Source organism: Micromys minutus, assembly GCF_963924665.1.
Source record: "Micromys minutus genome assembly, chromosome: 10".
Taxonomy (NCBI): domain Eukaryota; kingdom Metazoa; phylum Chordata; class Mammalia; order Rodentia; family Muridae; genus Micromys; species Micromys minutus.
The window spans coordinates 55,610,074-55,628,274 of record NC_137979.1 but is presented as its reverse complement, the minus strand read 5'-3'; positions in this window follow the sequence as shown (position 1 = coordinate 55,628,274).

The window sequence follows — 18,201 nt, the reverse complement described above, 5'->3', positions numbered from 1 at the left end:
TAATTATCAGTGAAGCAAAGAACAACAGACATGCCAAAGCTGTAGGAAAACAAAACCAAGTGCCAAAGGTGACAACTAAGAATATTCCTTGAAGTCATGATTTGGGTTACTAATGGTAAGAATCCCAAGGTATGGTTTTCCCAGCAAGCATGTGCTAACTAGCAAGGGGGTTAGTTAGCACTGCAACTCTTCGAGACATTAGCTTATTGTGGTGTAGGGGTATTTGACTGAGTATAGGAAGAAGAGAGAAGAAATAGAGCAAATTGTCTAAAAATAAGCCATGAAAGCACTCCAGGCCTGAGAGATGATATACAGAAAAAACATAGAGTGTGATTCCCTTCTGCCAACCTTGATTTACAGAAGGAAGAAACACAAACGTCAAAGAATATAGCTGAAGCACGGCCTCCCCTCAAGATTTAGCATGACTGCATCTCTACTAGAGCGGGAATTTCTCAGACTTACCAGGGGTTTAAATAGAGACACGGGGTCTCAGGCATTTTACAGCTTAGGCCTTTAGCTGGGAAGACTCTCAGCTAGCTCATCTAATTTAATCTTATAATTCTAGCCCACAATCACAGTCTACCTAGATCTTCACCTCTCTCTCTCACCCCCGCCGTGTACTCCTATTCCTTCCGGTTTCCCTGGCGTATCTCTCACGCCCACCTTCTTCTCCTTTATCTGCCCGGAAGTTCTGCCCCCTACTTCCTGCTCAGCTATTGGCTGCCAGATCTTTATTAAGCCAATCAGTGAGGAAGGATGAACATTTACAAACTATGGGGTGGGTAATGGGACACAGGAGTAACGATATCAAGATGCGGCCAGTACCTAGCGCTGGGCCAGTTTGGCAATGAACAACTGACTACACAGAGACAGGCTTCACACACTATGCAGTTAACCCAACACTCCACCAGGAAATGAACCACAAAACGAAAGGAAATAGCCGGCCTCGGGAACCTTCTATTCACAAAGTTCTTCCGGTTGTACTGTATGTGGGAATAGGAATCAAAATTAGCCACTAAACGTTTTTTTCTAACAGCGTGGAATATGAGACAAGAATTCCTGCCTGTCTCTTCTTTCTTTTTGAGCTTCTGGTTGTTGTAGGTAAGTCAGCGCGCCCGGATGCTTCGCTTAGTCTCTTTCTCCTGACCCATGTTTCCAGCCTTCTACCTTCTCATTCTGGATACAAGAGAAATGTAGTAAGAAGTATTAAAAATCCCGGCGCAGAACTCCTTCTCTGCTTTAGGTCTTTTATGTCTTCAGATAAAAGACACACAGAGACTTTATATTTTAAAATATGCCTTAGGCAGCACAGTAGCTGGGCAGCTGCGTAACCTCTGTGCTATTAAAATAACCCCATGCTTTCAATAACCCCAAGTTATCACTTACTATTACAATGTTCCATCTGGGCTACTCTTAACCCAACTGGGCTGCTCTCTGGGCCATGTTCTCTTGGCCATTAGCCAATAGCGGCTCTCCTCCTCTCCTACACGTTCTTCTTCTTCCATGATGGTTTCCATCTTCTACTTCCTCCTCATGGTCCTTGCTCTCCCAAGTCCAGGAAACTTCAACCCACCTATGTTTCTTCTGCCCAGGCAGAATTAAGTTGGGGGAAGGGTCCCAGGAGCTACAAGCAGACTGCACTTAGCATTACAATAAACAGTAAAAGACAAACCTCAATAATTCTCTGATCAGATACTGAAAAAAAAATCCCTGAAGATCTTGGCTTTGGAAAGAAAAGAAGAAAAAAATTTAAGAAAACTAAACAGGAGAGGTAACACCATTTGCTGATTCTTCTACATGGGAAAGGCTCACAAAATGGCTGTGAAATTAAAAAAAAAAAAAAGTCTTTAGCCAAAAACTTCAGCTATGCATAACCAATAAATCTTGTTGGTTACAGAATCCTTAAAATTCATCATGGCATCAAGAAATATAAATAATGCCTTTCAGTTATAAGATCTCTGAATGATAAGGTTTTATTCTAGTTTCCTACCTGCTGCTATGGGAAATATCATGACCAAAAGCAACTAAAGCAGGGAAAGGAGTTCTTTGGCTTATACTTAGAGGTCAGTTCACTGCTGAGGGAAGTTGAGACAGGAATCTAAAGCAGGAACAATGAAGGAACACTGCTTGCTAACTCAAGCACAGGATCTTGTTTATCTAGATTCTTGAACAGCTTAGAAGCACCGCCCACAGTGGGCGGTGCCTCCCTACATCAGCTAGCAATCAAAACAATCCCCTATAGACATTCCTCCAGGACAGGTTATGTGAACTAGGCAGTGGCTCCACTGAGACTCAGTTGTCACATAACCCTAGGCCATAATCAAATCAAAAGTCGAAGCTGACTAGGAGAGGCTCTAGTGTTTGTCCATTTACTTCTTTTGCTTTCCAACACATGGAAACCATCAACTCCCTTCTCCCAGCTCATTATGTTTCTCTTCAGTTCTTCACATTACTCAACAAGTTTGGAGTGATATTAAAGTATTTGTTCTGGAACGATAGTGATATGTTCTTTATTAAGCAAGTCAGAAAAGACAGAGGAGGTGTCAAAAGTTTGGCTTCCATATTGTTTTGTAGAACACTTATTATTATTTTGTGTCTCTCTAGATTCCCAGAAATATTCATCAGTTTCATCAACAGTAAATTAAGTGCCTTCCTCGAGCTATGAGAATTAACTCCAAAAATTATCTGGCAAATGAATGCAGTTGTTTTATCAGGCCACCCACCTCCCCCCATTCTCTCTCCCTCCCTCCCTCCCTCTCTCCCTCCCTCCCTCTCTCCCTCCCTCCCCCTCCTTCCCTCCCTCCCTCCCTCCTTCTCTCTCTCTCTCTCTCTCTCTCTCTCTCTCTCTCTCCCCCCCCTTTCTCCTCTCTCTCTCTCTCTCCCTCTCTCCCTCTGCTAAATGGGATTCCGTTTTGGACATCCTGCTATACCTGACATTTTGTGTGGGTGTGATGTGTAATATTAGTTGCTGATTTCCTCAGACTATTAATATAATTGTAGACTTTGGAGAAAAATGAAAAAGAGAAGAAAACAAAAGAAACCAATATGTGCTCTTTTCCTTCCTCCTTCACAGGCCGGCATACAGAGACCCTGGGGCAAATGTTAGAAATCGCTTTACCACTGGTGGCATGGTGGGTTATCAGCTCTCTAAGTCTGTCCAAATAACAAGTAAATTCCAGTGATAAAGGACTGAAAATGTCCCAACTGTGCTGTTTTTTGGTTTTGGTTTTTGGTTTTGGTTTTTTTTGTTTTGTTTTGTTTTGTTTTTTGTTGTTGTTGTTTTTTTTTTTTTTTTTTTTTTTTGTCAATTTGACACTAACTACAGTCATCTAAAAGGAGGGAACCTAACTGAGCCAATACCTATGTCATACTGGCCTGTAGACATATATGAATGACATTTTTCTTGATAGATCTGATATGGGGCTGTCTTAGTTAGGGTTTTACTGCTGTGAACAGACACAACCATGCCAACTGGTATAAGAACAACTTTTAATTGGGGCTGGCTTACAGGTTCAGCGGTTCATTATCATCAAGGTAGGAACATGGTAGCAGCCAGGCAGATATGGGACTAGAAGAGCTAAGAGTCCATCCAAAAGTAGAAAAGAAAAGACTGGCTCTCACATGGTTAGGAGGAGGGTCTCATTGCTCACCCCAACAGTGACACACTTCCTCCAGCAAGGCCATACCTACTAACAGGGCCACTTGCTGGGCCAAGCATTTTCAAACCACCACAGGAGCAGACTGCTGAGGGGGAGTTCCACCCCTGGCCAGGTGGTCCTGAATTACATAAGAAAACAAGCCTAACAAGACGTGAAAGTGAGCCAGGAAACAGCAATGGTCTCTGCTTCAGTTCCTGCCTCCAGGGTCCTGTTTGAGTTCCTGCCCTGACTTCACCAGCTGATAGACTGTGTGGTTGCTTGGGTTGTGGTGCTCATCACAGAACAAGATAGTGAGCCAGAGAGACAAGCAAGTCTGCCTGTCTCAACCCACTAGATATCAGTCTCTGTTATTGGATGGCCCACTGTGTCTGACGGACACAACCATCCTGTTTCCAACTTCTCATCCCTGGTCAACCTCTCTCTTGTTTCAGTACAAGCCTTTTAGTCGTGTATCCTTCCTCTCTGTGAGCTTTCAGATCTGCAGCACCAACCATGAGACTGCATTTGGCTGCTCAAAGTGAGAGCGGATTAAAACGCTTCCCCCTATGTACTTTCCCTGGTGTTCCTCCTTAGCAAAGGCAGGATTGAGATCAAATAAGTTATCCCTGCTGCCACCAAGGCCAGCAGCAGAGAGGGGGGCCAATGTCAAAGGCAGACACTAAAGGCAAACACTCCCTAAATGATGGAGGTTCTCTTTGGTTTATGTGGGGTGAAAGATAAAAATAACCAAGCTGGGGTGTATTTCATTTTGATAGAGTGTTTGCCTCTACCAACTACATAAAGCCTTAGGGGTGATTCCACAGCACTGCAAAAATCAAGCACGGTAATGCATACTTATAATCCTGGTAAGCACTTAAGAGGTAGAGGCAGGAGGATTAACAATAGGAGTTTGAGTTCTATGAGACAAAGGGGTGGGGTGACCCTTGGCTGTTCTTTCTGTTGGGTTCTTTCTATCCAGTGTAGTCAGAGCACAGGCATTTGTCACCTTTGTACTGAGCTACTGTGGTACACTGAAGTCCACTTAGTGCTGCCGAAAGCTGGCACACATGATGCCACACAGATTCAATATGGGCTTTGTAGATGGCAAGGGGACAAGCAACCCCTTCTCCATAGGGTTTTCATCCTTAGAACTAGCTGCAAATTGACAGTCTTCAATTGTAGGAGCCTGACTCCTGTCACCCCAAAGGGTGACATGACATTCCACTCCAGGTTGTTGGTGGAGCTGGAACAAACTTCGCTTGTTTCAGGCAAATATAGCAACTCAGAGGAACAAATAACCCCTTTACCAAGTCCAAGGATCTGCCCTTTGGGTTGAACCCCAGGACTGAGGGGATGTCCCACTTTAACTATTCTTTAGGACCCATATGTACACTCAGCAATGTATATATGTCAATAAGAGATAACATATGGTTTATGGAAAATACTGATCCAGATGGAGTCTTTGGATTCTAATCACATCTAAGAGCAATGACATGACCCTAAAAATGAGACCCTGAGGCACTCCACCTAAGCACTCAGGAAGCCTGGCTTGTTCTAAGAATGGAAAAGGAGGATCAGTTCATTCATCTACTAAGAAACAAGAATAAACACTGTCATGCCGTTAATTTTAGTCTCTGCATCTCCTTTGTGGAAGGGCAGAATTTTTAAAATTTTTCTGACTCTGTTGTTCCTTGTATTTTTGAGTGCCTGTGACATTCAGAAAAGAAGAGAGATTTCCCAGAGGAAAGCCTGCTGTCAGCTCTTAAACTGGGCCATGAACTGAACTCACTGTCACGTTATCCATCTTTGGTGTCAAGTCTCTGTTGCGAGATCTCTGCAGGCCAAATTCCATTACCCACCCAAGGCAACCACAGTCAACAGCTCTATTTGCACAAAAAGTTGTGAATCCCGTAGCCAAGGGGCCTGGGCACTGGTGCACAATCTGAGGCCTCAGGATTCTATAGAGAAAAGCTATCCTGATAGTTTAAGAGTCTCTAGAAGAAGAGTTGGCACTAGAGTAACTACTATTTAATTCATGGCCCTAGCAACACATGCCAGACACTAAACGTAAGTCAACAGCTTCCTGTTTTGAAAAATGCAAAATCTTCAAGACATGTCTAAACCTTTGCCCTGCACAAAAAATGCTACCAGTCAAGAGAGCCTTCCATAATGAAACTGAATCCCTGCCTTATTTAATGAACAAAAGTGAATTCAGGAGTCCAAAAACTTAAACTGGACTGTTGAAGCGGTTTAAAGAGAACTTAGCTATAAGCCTTTGGATTTTTGGATTAAGCAGTGCTTCCTTAGGAACCGTAAGCATAAGCAAGAAGAAAACTCAGAAGTAGAAGAACTGTAGGTTCAAGTTCACCCTCAGCTCTCTAGCAAGTTTGAGGAAGCCACCAGAATGTGAAGCCCCGGGTCACACACATTCTGTTGGTAACTTACCCGGTGTTGTTTATACTTACTGGTCTTTACTGGAAGAGGAATCTGGAGCAAGAAGCCCTCTCTTGGCTCAGTTTCAAGGACATTTATATCAAGTGTCTTCCAAAATCTGCTGTCCCATGTCAGGTTGAGCCCTGGCTTTGGATGAAAAGAGGGAAAAGCAGACAGATAGTAAACCATTTGCAACAGAGGTTACTATGGTTTCCAATGGGGTGACATGCTTATAGAGGGAACGGGAAGGCAAAAGCCAAGGCCATCAATGGAGAGACACAGTCAGAGCTCCTCTGGTGTGACCATCTCTTCCTGAGCTGGTTTCTGTTGTGTGTCTGCCACTTCTAGTTGCTGGTTGTTATATCTGTTCTTTTTTTCTGCTCCACAGTCAGTAAACCTATGATGGTAGCGTGATCAGAGACCTGGGCAGGACACAGTTCCAGGCATCTGATCTGAGTTGGCGAAGAGGGCGGTAAACCCTATCCCAAAATAAGCCAAATAGCTCTGACAATACCAGCAGCCCTACACTCAGGACACGCCCACCACTTCACCAGCATCAAATCCAATAGTGGGCTTTATTTATTGTTTTTTTTTGTTTTGTTTTGTTTTTTACTTTGTTTTCTGCGGGTGATCGCTCTAGCAGACAGCGGATGGGCAGTAAGGAGGAACTGCATTTTTTTACTCTACCTAACTCAGAGGCACTGGATTGATTCCGCAAGGAGAGAAAATAATCTGTTGTTTAAAACTGAGCTATTCTGAGGGCCAAAGAACAGAAATCACCCACAAATCAGGGAGTCTGGGTCTGACTTGCCACAGCCCCAAGGTGAGAGGCGAATCATCTAGTCAGTAATCGAGTTCATGGACCCAACAGGGAAATCTCAAAAGAGGACACACAAAGGGACAATAAATGCTTGAGGAAAGTGTTCAACACCCTTAGTCATTAGGGAAGTGCAAATTGAGGAAGTACACCTTACTCCCGTCAAATGGCTCTCATCAAGAAACAAATGCCAGTGTCTTAGGGTTTCTATTGCTGTGCTGAAACACCATGACCAAAAGCAGCTTGGTGATGAAGATGGAGGGATTTGTCACAGCAAGAGAAAGAACACCAGAACACCGAGCAATACACTGGTTTCTGAAGAACCACAGAATCTCTTGGGTACTGGAGCTTGTGAGACCAGAAAACAGTAGCTCTTTCTCTTTCTTGGATGCCCCTTCCTTTGCATTATTATTTACTGAGAGCTTCTTTTTGCACGAAGCACCCCGCACTCTATGAGTTCAACGCAGATGATCCATGACCTAGGATTTTCCAAATTCTTGCTGGGCAGAAGCAGATCGATTCCACAGCTCTACTTTTCCGCTTTCAAAACAACACTCAATAAGCCCCGTGATATATTTAACACTTTCATTATAAAAACAGGCTCTGCACTGAATGACTTTTTCCCCCTTTGTGGGTGAATATTCTAACCGCAGCCTGAGCTGAACTGGGTGTTATTATAGACTAAGGAAAGAATTCTGGACCAGACTGCTCACTACTGGGGATTAGGCTTTAAAGAACCCTAGTGGATGATCTTCGCTGAGGAGAAATATGTATGAGGTCACACTGTGCCCAATGGGGACACGTTCAGGATATCCTTGATTGTGACTTAGGAACTGGGAGCCAGTTATGAACGTCAAAAAGAAAGTGGGCTGTGGGTGTAGCACCATTGTCAGAGTGCTTGTCTGCCATACACAGGGCCTTGGAGTCAACCCCGGCACAGAAGAATAAAAAGAGGAGGAGGAAAAGGAGGAGAAGGAGGAAGAGAAGGAAGAGGAGGAAGAGAAGGAGGAGGAGGAAGAAGAGAAGGAGGAGAAGGAAGAGAAGAAGGAGGAGGAAGAGAAGGAGGAGGAGGAAGAGAAGGAGGAGGAGGAAGAAGAGAAGGAGGAGGAGGAAGAGAAGAAGGAGGAGGAAGAGAAGGAGGAGGAGGAAGAGAAGGAGGAGGAGGAAAATGGAGAGGAGGAAGAGGAGGGAGATTCTGTTCTCATCATCTAGTGGGTAGAATAAGGCCTCTTAGAACCTAGAGATAGAATCTGTGGCCCTAAGGCCACCACATAAGGGGAGGATATGAGCTAAGGAAACTAGGAGTCTTCTGAGTAGGCGTGGCCTTCAGAATGATGCTGCTCCAGTAGCCTGACCTGGTCCCTCGTCTGGAGAGCAGTGTTGAGCAACTGAGATCTACAGCAAAGACAAAGATGTGCCAGCTGGAAAGGGAGCCCTGATTTTCCTCACGAGCACGGCATACATTTCGCAAAGAGTAGGATCCCTGGTGCTTGAGGCTTGGGTGGCCACAGTGCTGAAGGCCAAAGTCTGGGATGGAAATGCTTCCTGTCATTCAGCTGGCCCTCCTCCAGAGAATCTGCCTTGACAGTGTCAACCCGTCCTGAAGGGAAGTTCTTGTCCTTGGCCAGGAAAGAAAGCAACTTATTGAGATGTGCTTTGGATGACCAACTTAAAAAAAAAAAAAAAAAAAAAAAAAAAAAAAAAAAAAAAAACTGGCCTAGGCTCAGGACTTAACGTTGATCTCTATGAATTATTTTCAAATTCTAAGGTTTCATCTAACATCTGCATCTCTATCGAGCTCAAACTAGAAGAACAGATGAGATTTTTTGCCTCTCATACATTTTCTTTTGGCCAACAATAATGTCCAGGAAGAAGGAGAAACAGCATGGTGCCAGGGTTGGTTCCTACAAACCCTATGGAAATTTATTCTATGTCTGCCGTGCTTGGCAGTACAGTGAATAGATGTTCCTGAAAAGAGATTCTAAACGTGTGTATAATTTGGAAACTGAGCCTAGATTAGGGGGCTCGTGGCTAATCACAGAACTGGAGATACAGAAACAGGCAGATCTCTGTAATTTGGGGCACAGCCTGACTACGTAATGAGTTCCAGACCAGCTGGGGCAATGTGGTGAGACCTTGTCTCAAAAATAACAACAACAACAACAAAGCCAATGGGTTAAACAAAGGTAGGCATGTGCATATGTCTGTGTGTGTGTGTCTGTGTGTGCGTCTGTGTGTGGTGTGTGTGCATATTGTGTGTGTGTGTGTGTTTTATTTCCCAGAGGGGAAATCAGGCATCATCTGAAGAGAATCTAACAAGATAAAGTTTCACGAAAATACATTTGTGATAATCACTAGGAAGTAAAACAGAATTTGTCCTACTTTGACAGGTCTGTGGAAAAGAAAAACACACACCACTTCTAATACCAATTTTTCATGAGGTGCTGGTTTGTTATGAACCCCTTAGCCTAAAGTCCTCCAAACTGGGGTAAACTACTTTCAGCCACAATTAACATTTCATGATGTGATTAAGTCACTTTAACCCGTGCTTTCTATTGCTTCCTCCATCGATACAGGCGAATTAAAACATGTCAATACCATTCTGGGTCTAAAATGGGTCTAACAGTTGATCCCACCAACAGAATAATTCTAGAAAAAGAAGGAAAAATCAAATATACAGATTATGTGTCTGCACAATGCCATAAGAAACCCAGCTGTGTCCTCACATGGTAAACGTAGAGCAATGGCAGAAGACAAACACGTGTAGCTGGAACAACAGGAAAGGGGCCAGGATTGGGATCAAGGGAGAAGCACATGTGGCGGAGGACAACCATTTGCTGAAACTCATAACTGAAAGCATATTTTTGTTTTCTTTTCCAGCCCAAGACTATGTGCGCACTAGACATGAACTCTAGAACTGAGCCTCATCCCCAGGCTTCGAACTCAAATGCTGAGTCGAGGAGTCAGCGAGCAATTAGCATCGGAGCACAAAGACCTCAGTTTGGTGCTCAGAATCCACAGGGTAGAAATCGAGATCTCACTCCTGCTCTTTGTCCTCTGACCTCTACATGCTCTGGAACACGTATGACTCGCCCCCTCAAAATAAATAACTAAAAGTTTAATTAAAATACACTATATGGGCTATACACTACGGGGAACGAAAGAACAACTGGATAGTTTAATGTATACATAATTCGAGTTTTGCCTTCCATACAAATGAATAACGTATTTTTTATTATTTTTATTTATTTTTTTAAGATTTACTTACATGATTATTTTATGTATATGAGTAAGCTGTCACTCTCTTCAGACACCCCAGAAGAGTGCATCAGATCCCATTGCAAATGGTTGTGAGCCACCATGTAGTTACTGGGAATTGAACTCATGACCTCTGGAAGAGCAGCCAGTGCTCATAACCGCTGATCCATCTCTCCAAACCTATTATTTTTATTTTAAAAAACCAAGGATACAATTTTATTAGTATGTAAAACAAAAAACCACCTAGGGATGGCAATAAATTCCAACCTATAAATCTTGGCAGCTGCCCAAAGGAGAAAAATGGGGGGGGGGGGGGAGTTATGCCATTCAAGCTGGTCTGAGGATCAGACCCAGGATGGATAAGCAGCCACATGACAGAAGATAGAGATTAGAAGAGGAAGAAGGACCCTTTAGGGGAGAAGTGTGGGGAGTGTTAGGGAAGCCCCAATGTCAAGGAAAGCATGCTTACAAAACAGAAAGAAGGAAAAGCAGACTCACAGTTTTCTGTATGCTTCACAAAATCAAGTCGATTTTCACATCTGTATAGATGCGGTTCAATAAACTCCTGGGGTAAGGTCAGGGATTCAGAGAAGGAAAGGTACAATTACTCATTAAAAGATTAATTATTTTGCCTACCTCATTAGCCTGGACCAAGGACACCTCTGTGCTGGCTCCTCCTCCTCCTAGAGTTGGTCTCTTGACCAGGTGATTGGTCCAGTCTAACCTGAGTGGTAGGTCTCCAGACAGGCCAGAGACTCAGGTCTGACCAGAGGAAGTTTTCTCTCAGCAGGCCTTCACTGCTATCCTAATATTGACCCTGTGAAGGTGTAACACTAAAATCACTTGGGCATCAGAGCAGAGCCTCCCAAGTACTTTGGGCATCTTTGGCCTCCAGCAAGGCTGCCAAGAAGCATGAGACCATTTGGGGCTTTTAGCCAGGAGAGAAGCTGATTACTTAATCAGCCCAACATATAATTTGTTTGTTATCCACAATAACAGCATTGTTTTGTTTTGTTTTTTAACAGAGAACGGTGTTTTTTGTATGTGTGGACCCCTTATTTGTTTCTTACTAATCTCGTGTGGGAGGAAGATCTGATTATTCCCATTGGTAGACTGGTTATTTTATCAACCGAACAGCTGCATCACTCAGGGAACTGAATGAGGCCCCAGGGAATTGATGGTAACAAAGTAACTCTGACCCTCACAGAATCTAATGGGAAGGCAGATGTCCAGTGAGTTACTGCACGTCTCTGAAGATTACAACACCACACAATGAGACTACAGACAAGAAAAGGGGGCTCCAAGGGGGTTAGTGATTTACAAGGGTAAGTAAGATAGATGGTTGACAGCTATCCTTGCATTCCTGCATGTGTATGCGTGCCTGTGTTCATGTGGGTTCATATGGAGGTCAGAGGTCAATGTCAAGTGTCTCCCTTGATGTTCAAGGCAGAGTCTCTCACTGAACCTGGTTCTCATCAATTCTGCTAGACAGGCTGGTCTATGGATTCCAGGGGTTTACCTTGTCTCTAGCTCCCTGGCACCAGGATTACAAGCCACTGTGCCTGGCTTCTTGTCTGGCTTGTGGGGCTCAAACTCAGATCCTCATGATTATGAGACAAGTATTTTACTCACTGAACCATCTCCCCAGTCCTAATATCTTCAGAGGGCAGTTAGAAAGATAGCATTAGTGACAGACACGATCGGAGTGTGTGATGTCTAGAGGGTCATTGTGAGTCAGAAGGTATAGAGCTTAGATACCTTGCTGAGCTGCTGTGGGGTATGAGCTAGATGCCTCATGAGGTAAAGGACCCAGTGAGGTTCAGATGAAAGGGCTCAGGTGACCCTTTCTCATACACAGACACATTAATATCAAAGCTGAAGGCATGCACTTCCGGGTCAGATAGACCCTTCAGGGCAAGTCTCTTGTGATGGCCACCACCCCTCACTCTTTATGAGCCGAGTTTTCTGGGGGGCAGGTGACTTAATCTTTCTGAGCACGGAGCCCTTCATTTTCACACAAAGGACCTGCCTCGGATGCTGGCTATGGAATTCAGTAAAGGGAGGCATGCAATCTGGTTTGCTTATTGTCTGACTCCCAAAGTACCACATCCTTTAGAGGGATGTTGGTTTGCAATGAGGGAATGTGTACTTCTAACATTCACAAAGTATTATCATTATCAGTACAGCCGAAGAGGGCTAAGTCCCCCATCTTTCTGAGGCTGTCCCGAGAGCCACATGGATGTGGGGTTGCTGTGGTGAGGTCCAAGCAGCTGTTGTTTCTTACTGTGACCAGGGAGATCATGAGAATGACTTGCATACTGGGAGAATGCTGGAACCAAATGTTCTCAAGAGTCCTATCCAACTCTTAAATTCCACAAGAATAAGAAAAGCCAAATGGTTGGATTGAAGCAGTCAGGAAACTTCTGTTCCTCTGGGGTAGCAGGAAAAGGTCACAGAGCTACAACCAGCCCCAGCCCATTTTGTTATTTACAGCCACAGAAGAGTCCTTTGTCCGTGTACCCTTCCCTATAGGAATCTGGGAACATGTTCTAAAATTCCAGAATTTGTAAAGATTGGGGGGGGGCATGACTTATTTGTATTCACACCCCCCAAAAAAAAGACTTTTCATAGAAATACTCCCAAGGACCACAAAGAATTATTATGGTATTTATGATGTTAGAATATAGAAGAAGAAGAAGAAGAAGAAGAAGAAGAAGAAGGAGGAGGAGGAGGAGGAGGAGGAGGAGGAGGAGGAGGAGGAGGAGGAGAAGAAGAAGAAGAAGAAGAAGAAGAAGAAGAAGAAGAAGAAGAAGAAGAAGAAGAAGAAGAAGAAGAAGAAGAAGAAGAAGAAGAAGAAGACACTGTGTTTTGTAATACTTGGTTTTCATCCAGTTCTGTTTTTGATGTTAGTTCCGTTAGATCCCCCAGTGTGAAAAACAGCAAGACCTTGTTCAGTGGAGATTTGTAAATTAGTTTTCAGATTACGCCATCTTCTGGTAGAATATGGAAAATATTCTGGCAGGTTTCTTATTTTTAGCACAACAATGGCTTGAAATTTGCCCCTAAGGAGAGTGGACCTAGAAATGGCTGTCTTCTGGGTATTTGATCCTGCCTTCTTGGAGATAGCAGCTTGAATTGCATTCAAATCTAACCAGGGGCTGGTTTCCTTTACTGAGCACTACATGTCCCTTTTGAAGGGCCTCTGCTAGTTTAGCTCAACCTCTAGGAAGAAGACCCTTGCAGCTGCCAATGCTACTAGGCACATCAGTCATTTTCTTTTAGTTGTTGTCTGAACACACTCAAAACTTCTGTAACTTGGAGGCAGGGGACGGGGTGGGGGCGTGGAGGGGGGGGGTTGAGACCAAGACCCTGAAATCTCTAGGCTACTCATTATAAAGGAAGAATAGATGCAAATTGGAGGATAGGATGAAAGCCTAAGTTTGGTTCCGAGCACATCTATGATGATTTACAACCGTTCCGAACTCCAGGTCCAGGGGGGTCTGACATCCTCTTCGGACATCCTTAAGCCCCTGGCAAGCGTGTGACACATAGACACACATAAATGGGAGCACTCATACACATAAAAATAAACCAACTTTAAGATTTTAAAAAGAACACATGCAAATGGCTCACCTCGGGAGAAGTTCTTCACGTGTTCTCTTGAGGTGTTGGGAGGTAAGTCCTTCAGAGAACACGCAGACTCTTAGAGCCAAGTAGAAAGTCCAGTTGGCTGTGCAGGAAGCATGCCCAAATCATTCAGCCCCAAGCCTTACCTTACCCGAGCCTTTAATCACAAGGAGAAAAAAAAAAAAAAAAAAAAAAAAAAAAAAAAAAAAAAAAAACCCACGAAATTCTGAGTCAATGCTCTCCAATTAGCAAGAACAGTTAGCAAGAAGCAAAAGCAAGGTTAGTTCACTGAGGGATTTTCCCAGCTGCATCCTGGAACTGCTGATTTAGCCTTTGTCTTTTGCTGGTTCCCACAGCCTAAATGGCCTTCAAACATGGTGTCAGTTGTGCTAAGGTCTGGGAGGGTCTAAGGTCTGGAGGCATGTTACACCATTCTAGAGCACAAGCCCCTGAGTAAAAACTTTTTGTCTTGTTTTCTGATAACAAAATACCTCTAAAGCATGCAGGTTCCTTTAAGCCCCAGCTCTGCAAGCTGGAAGTCTGAGAGCATTGGTATAGCACCTACTCAGCATCTAGTGAGGGTCTTCCAGTTACATCAGAACATGGCCGAGGGCAGCACACAAGAGCATTGGCTAACATTATGGAGAGAGCATAATATAACCGAAGCCAAATCCCTAAGATATCCCAAAGGGTCAGCATCTCAATGTTGTTGCGACAGAAACCAAGTATCCAACTTGTGAAACCTGGAGGCACATCCACATTACAAATGAACCTACAGGATGTATTTACACACCTTCTTTAATCCCCCCCCCCAAAGAGAAGATTAAGTGACCTCTTAACCTGTTTCTCTGATCCCCATATACATAACCCATACACCACACACACACACACACACATACACACTCCACAGCCCCATCCACCCCTGACTCCAAATGCAAGCACTTTTTCAGACACTCTGATGATCTGGTACTTGTTCACACGGTGTAGACCAGACTGGCCTTGAGCTCACAGAGATCTAGGTGGAGATCAACCTACCACTACCACATGCTTGGATAACAGACATTCTCTACAACACCTATCTGTCAGCCCACTTCTTTACCTAAGTCTGGTATCCAGATAAGACAGAGGCGGAGCAGGATAGACCTAGGCTAATGAGTCCCATAAATATCAGTTTCTTCCTATACTCAAAGAATCCAAATGACTCTTTCATTCCAGAGAGCTCCTGAACAAACTTGAGGAAGAAGGCAGGTATGAAATGGACCCTGGATGGGACGATCCTCCGTACCCCAGACTCCTGCATGTAAGTTTGAAATACCCTCTGTAACTCCTTGTCCTGAGACTAGTCGATACTCTAACTCTGTAACAGGGAGAAAAGAAAACAGCGAACAGTTAAGGATATTTCAAACACTTCCCACAGAAGTTACCCTTGTCTATCCCATGATATTAAAAATGCCCATGGCAGGGATGAAGAACAGGAGGCTCATCCACAGAGACCTTTCTGCTCCAACTGGGGATTTCCAACCAGGAGTCTATGAATCCACAAATGCCTCATCAGGAATGGTCTATACTTTTCTGCCATGCAAACATGAGGACGTGGTTTGATTCTCAGAAACCACATTCAAAACAAAAAAAAACAAAAACAAAACCTTAGTGACCTTGGTGATGTATAATTTCAATCCAAGAGAGACAGACAACTGATCCCTAGGGCCAACTGGTTGGTCAACCTTACACACATACACACACACACACACACACACACACATCCAAGCTTCAATAACCAAGGAATACTTCTGTAGAGATGCCTAAAAAGCATCTCAAGATATCACTGCCCTGTGGACCACATTGTAGAAAACTTTGCTCACAAAACAGCGTAGGAGATTTTTATTGTTGAGTGTGACCATGTCTCAGAGACAGGTCTCAGCACAGAAACCAATACGTGGGAAATGGCTTCAGAGTGAACGCAGAGGGCACACTGCTGTCCCAACCGGTCCACGAGACGCCGAGGATGCACCTGTAGCTCACCATTTAACCTCTGTCAGTGACCACTACCCAAGCTGCAGGAAAGATGGTAAAGCTTGTGCCTGAGCAAAAGGAAAAAAAAAATAATAATGAATAAAAAGAATCGCTCCCTGTATGTCCTTTAAGAAGTGAGTCAAGTAAGTGGTGTTTAAAGAGATGAATTCTGACCACCTAATGTTTCCAACAGTTCTCACGTGACTCCTGCCCTACAAATTTCTCTTTCATCCTTCTTTCTCTCATCCCATGAGACAAGAATTCGTGGGCTAAGGTGGCTTCCCAAGGACCCCTCCAGCATAAGAATTTCTAGCATCCATGAACAAGGAACTCACTAGAGCCTCCTCTTGGCTGTCTCTCCTGGAATTTTAAACGTGTCAAGATTCTTTTGGTATAACTTCTCTTTCTACTTTTTATTCCTGGGTTTTTGAGATGCAGCATTATCTCCTGGCTCGTTGGGAAAGAGAGAGAGGCAGGCGGTTGGGAGAAATAATAATCTTTTTGTGGACCCACAAATGGGTTTCTGTAAAGAAAGCCATTAAGTGCTGAGCCTTGCTCCCAGGAGAAATTCATTAGCATGGCCTTGGGAGAGCAGCTGATTGCAGCTCCTCATAAGCTGGCCCCACTTCCCTTTCCATGTGACCTTCGTCTCCCACGGAGCTTCTTTGTAAGAATTTGTCTCCCTTCATTTTGCTATTTCAAGGGGAAAACAGATGAAGCATCACACTCTGTGCTGTAAGTGCGCCTTGCTAGAAATGAATGTGTCCTTCCCCAGTGTTGGGAGTTACTGAATAGCAAATAATTCACAAGTAACATCAGCTGTGTTGGCTGCAGTTGGCCAAGTACTCCCAGCCCTCTATAAAACTGGCCATTGGCAAACATGGGTTTCTTTTTATTCTGATATTTAAAAGAAAATGTGTGTGTGTGTGTGTGTGTGTGTGTGTGTGTGTGTGTGTGTGTGTGTGTGCATGTGTGTGTGTGTGTGTGTGTGTGTGTGTGTGTGTGTGTGTGTGTGTGTGTGCATGGGAGTCAGTGTCAATAATAGCCAGAGAAAGATGTCAGGTCCCCTGGAGCTGGAGTTATATGTGGTAGTGAGCTGCTCCAGTAGGTTCTCGGAACTGAACGTAGACCCTCTGGAAGAGCAGCAAGTGCTCCTAACCACTAAACTGTGGATGACAGTTATTAAGGGTTAAACGTGTCTCCCTGGAGGAATTCATACAGAGGCTATAGAGACAAGATACAGCACATGGAAGCCATAGAGGAGGCCATAAATGTCAAAGAACCATGAAGGCAAGATGCTGCGCCAGGCATAAACATCTCTCAAGACTACTTTTAGTCCAATCTCAGCTACTAATTAATTCTCAGAACATATACACCACACACTAACTATAGTTATACATAGATGATAGATACATACATATAGATAGATAGATAGATAGATAGACAGACAGACAGACAGATAGATGGGAAGGAGATAAATATGAGTAGATAGATGATGGACAGACAGATACATACATACATACATACATAAATGGTAGATACAGATAAGTAGATAGATAATAGATAGGTGAGAGAGAGAGAAAGAGAAAGGGGGGGGGAGAATAAGTGTCAAAGAACTAAGAAGGCCTCAGCAGAGCTCAGAGATACTTTCCTGGAGATAGAGACAGACACTGATAGAATCATGAAGAGCCACTGCAGTCGTTAGATGTTAGGTAGGAGGCTGCTGGAAGCATCCAGGACAAACTGTAGGGTCATAGAGTTAGGAGAGGCCTTTAAGCTGACTTGAGGTATAGAAGCAATAGGCAGAACCATGGATGGACAGAGAATTTTGAATAGGCTACATCAACAGTGGGGACTAAGCTAAGTGGAAGCCTTAGGGACCCTTGAGAGTCCTCTGCTTGTCAGTGTCATGATGTGTGCACACATCTGGTGTCACACGGAGAGTTGGTGGGAACTGTGACCAGCTCAGGTTTTCTGTTTCATTCTGTCTCTTTCCTAACACGAAAGCCCTGGTGTCAGCCGCTACATGCTAAAGAATAAGTTCGGGTACCAAGGATGTCTCCTTTCCAGGGGCCATTCGTTACCAACACTGAATCCAGACCTTTTGTTTTTCTGTTCTCTTTGGATGGAACTGCTTTGCCTTATGGGTATGTTTTCAAGAGTGAAACCACTTTCGGCAAGGAGAAACACTGCCCCCTACAGGGCATATGAATCTCAGCATTTTCTATGTGATCAGTTACCAGCACAGCACATTCATTTTAAGCGATTACTTTTCTTTTCTTTTCTTTTCTTTTCTTTTCTTTTCTTTTCTTTTCTTTTCCTTTTCTTCTTTTTTTTTTTTGTTTTAATTCATAAAGCTGGCAGTGTGGCAATGCTCTATTATGTCATGTATGTGTAAGTGTATGTGTGTGTGTG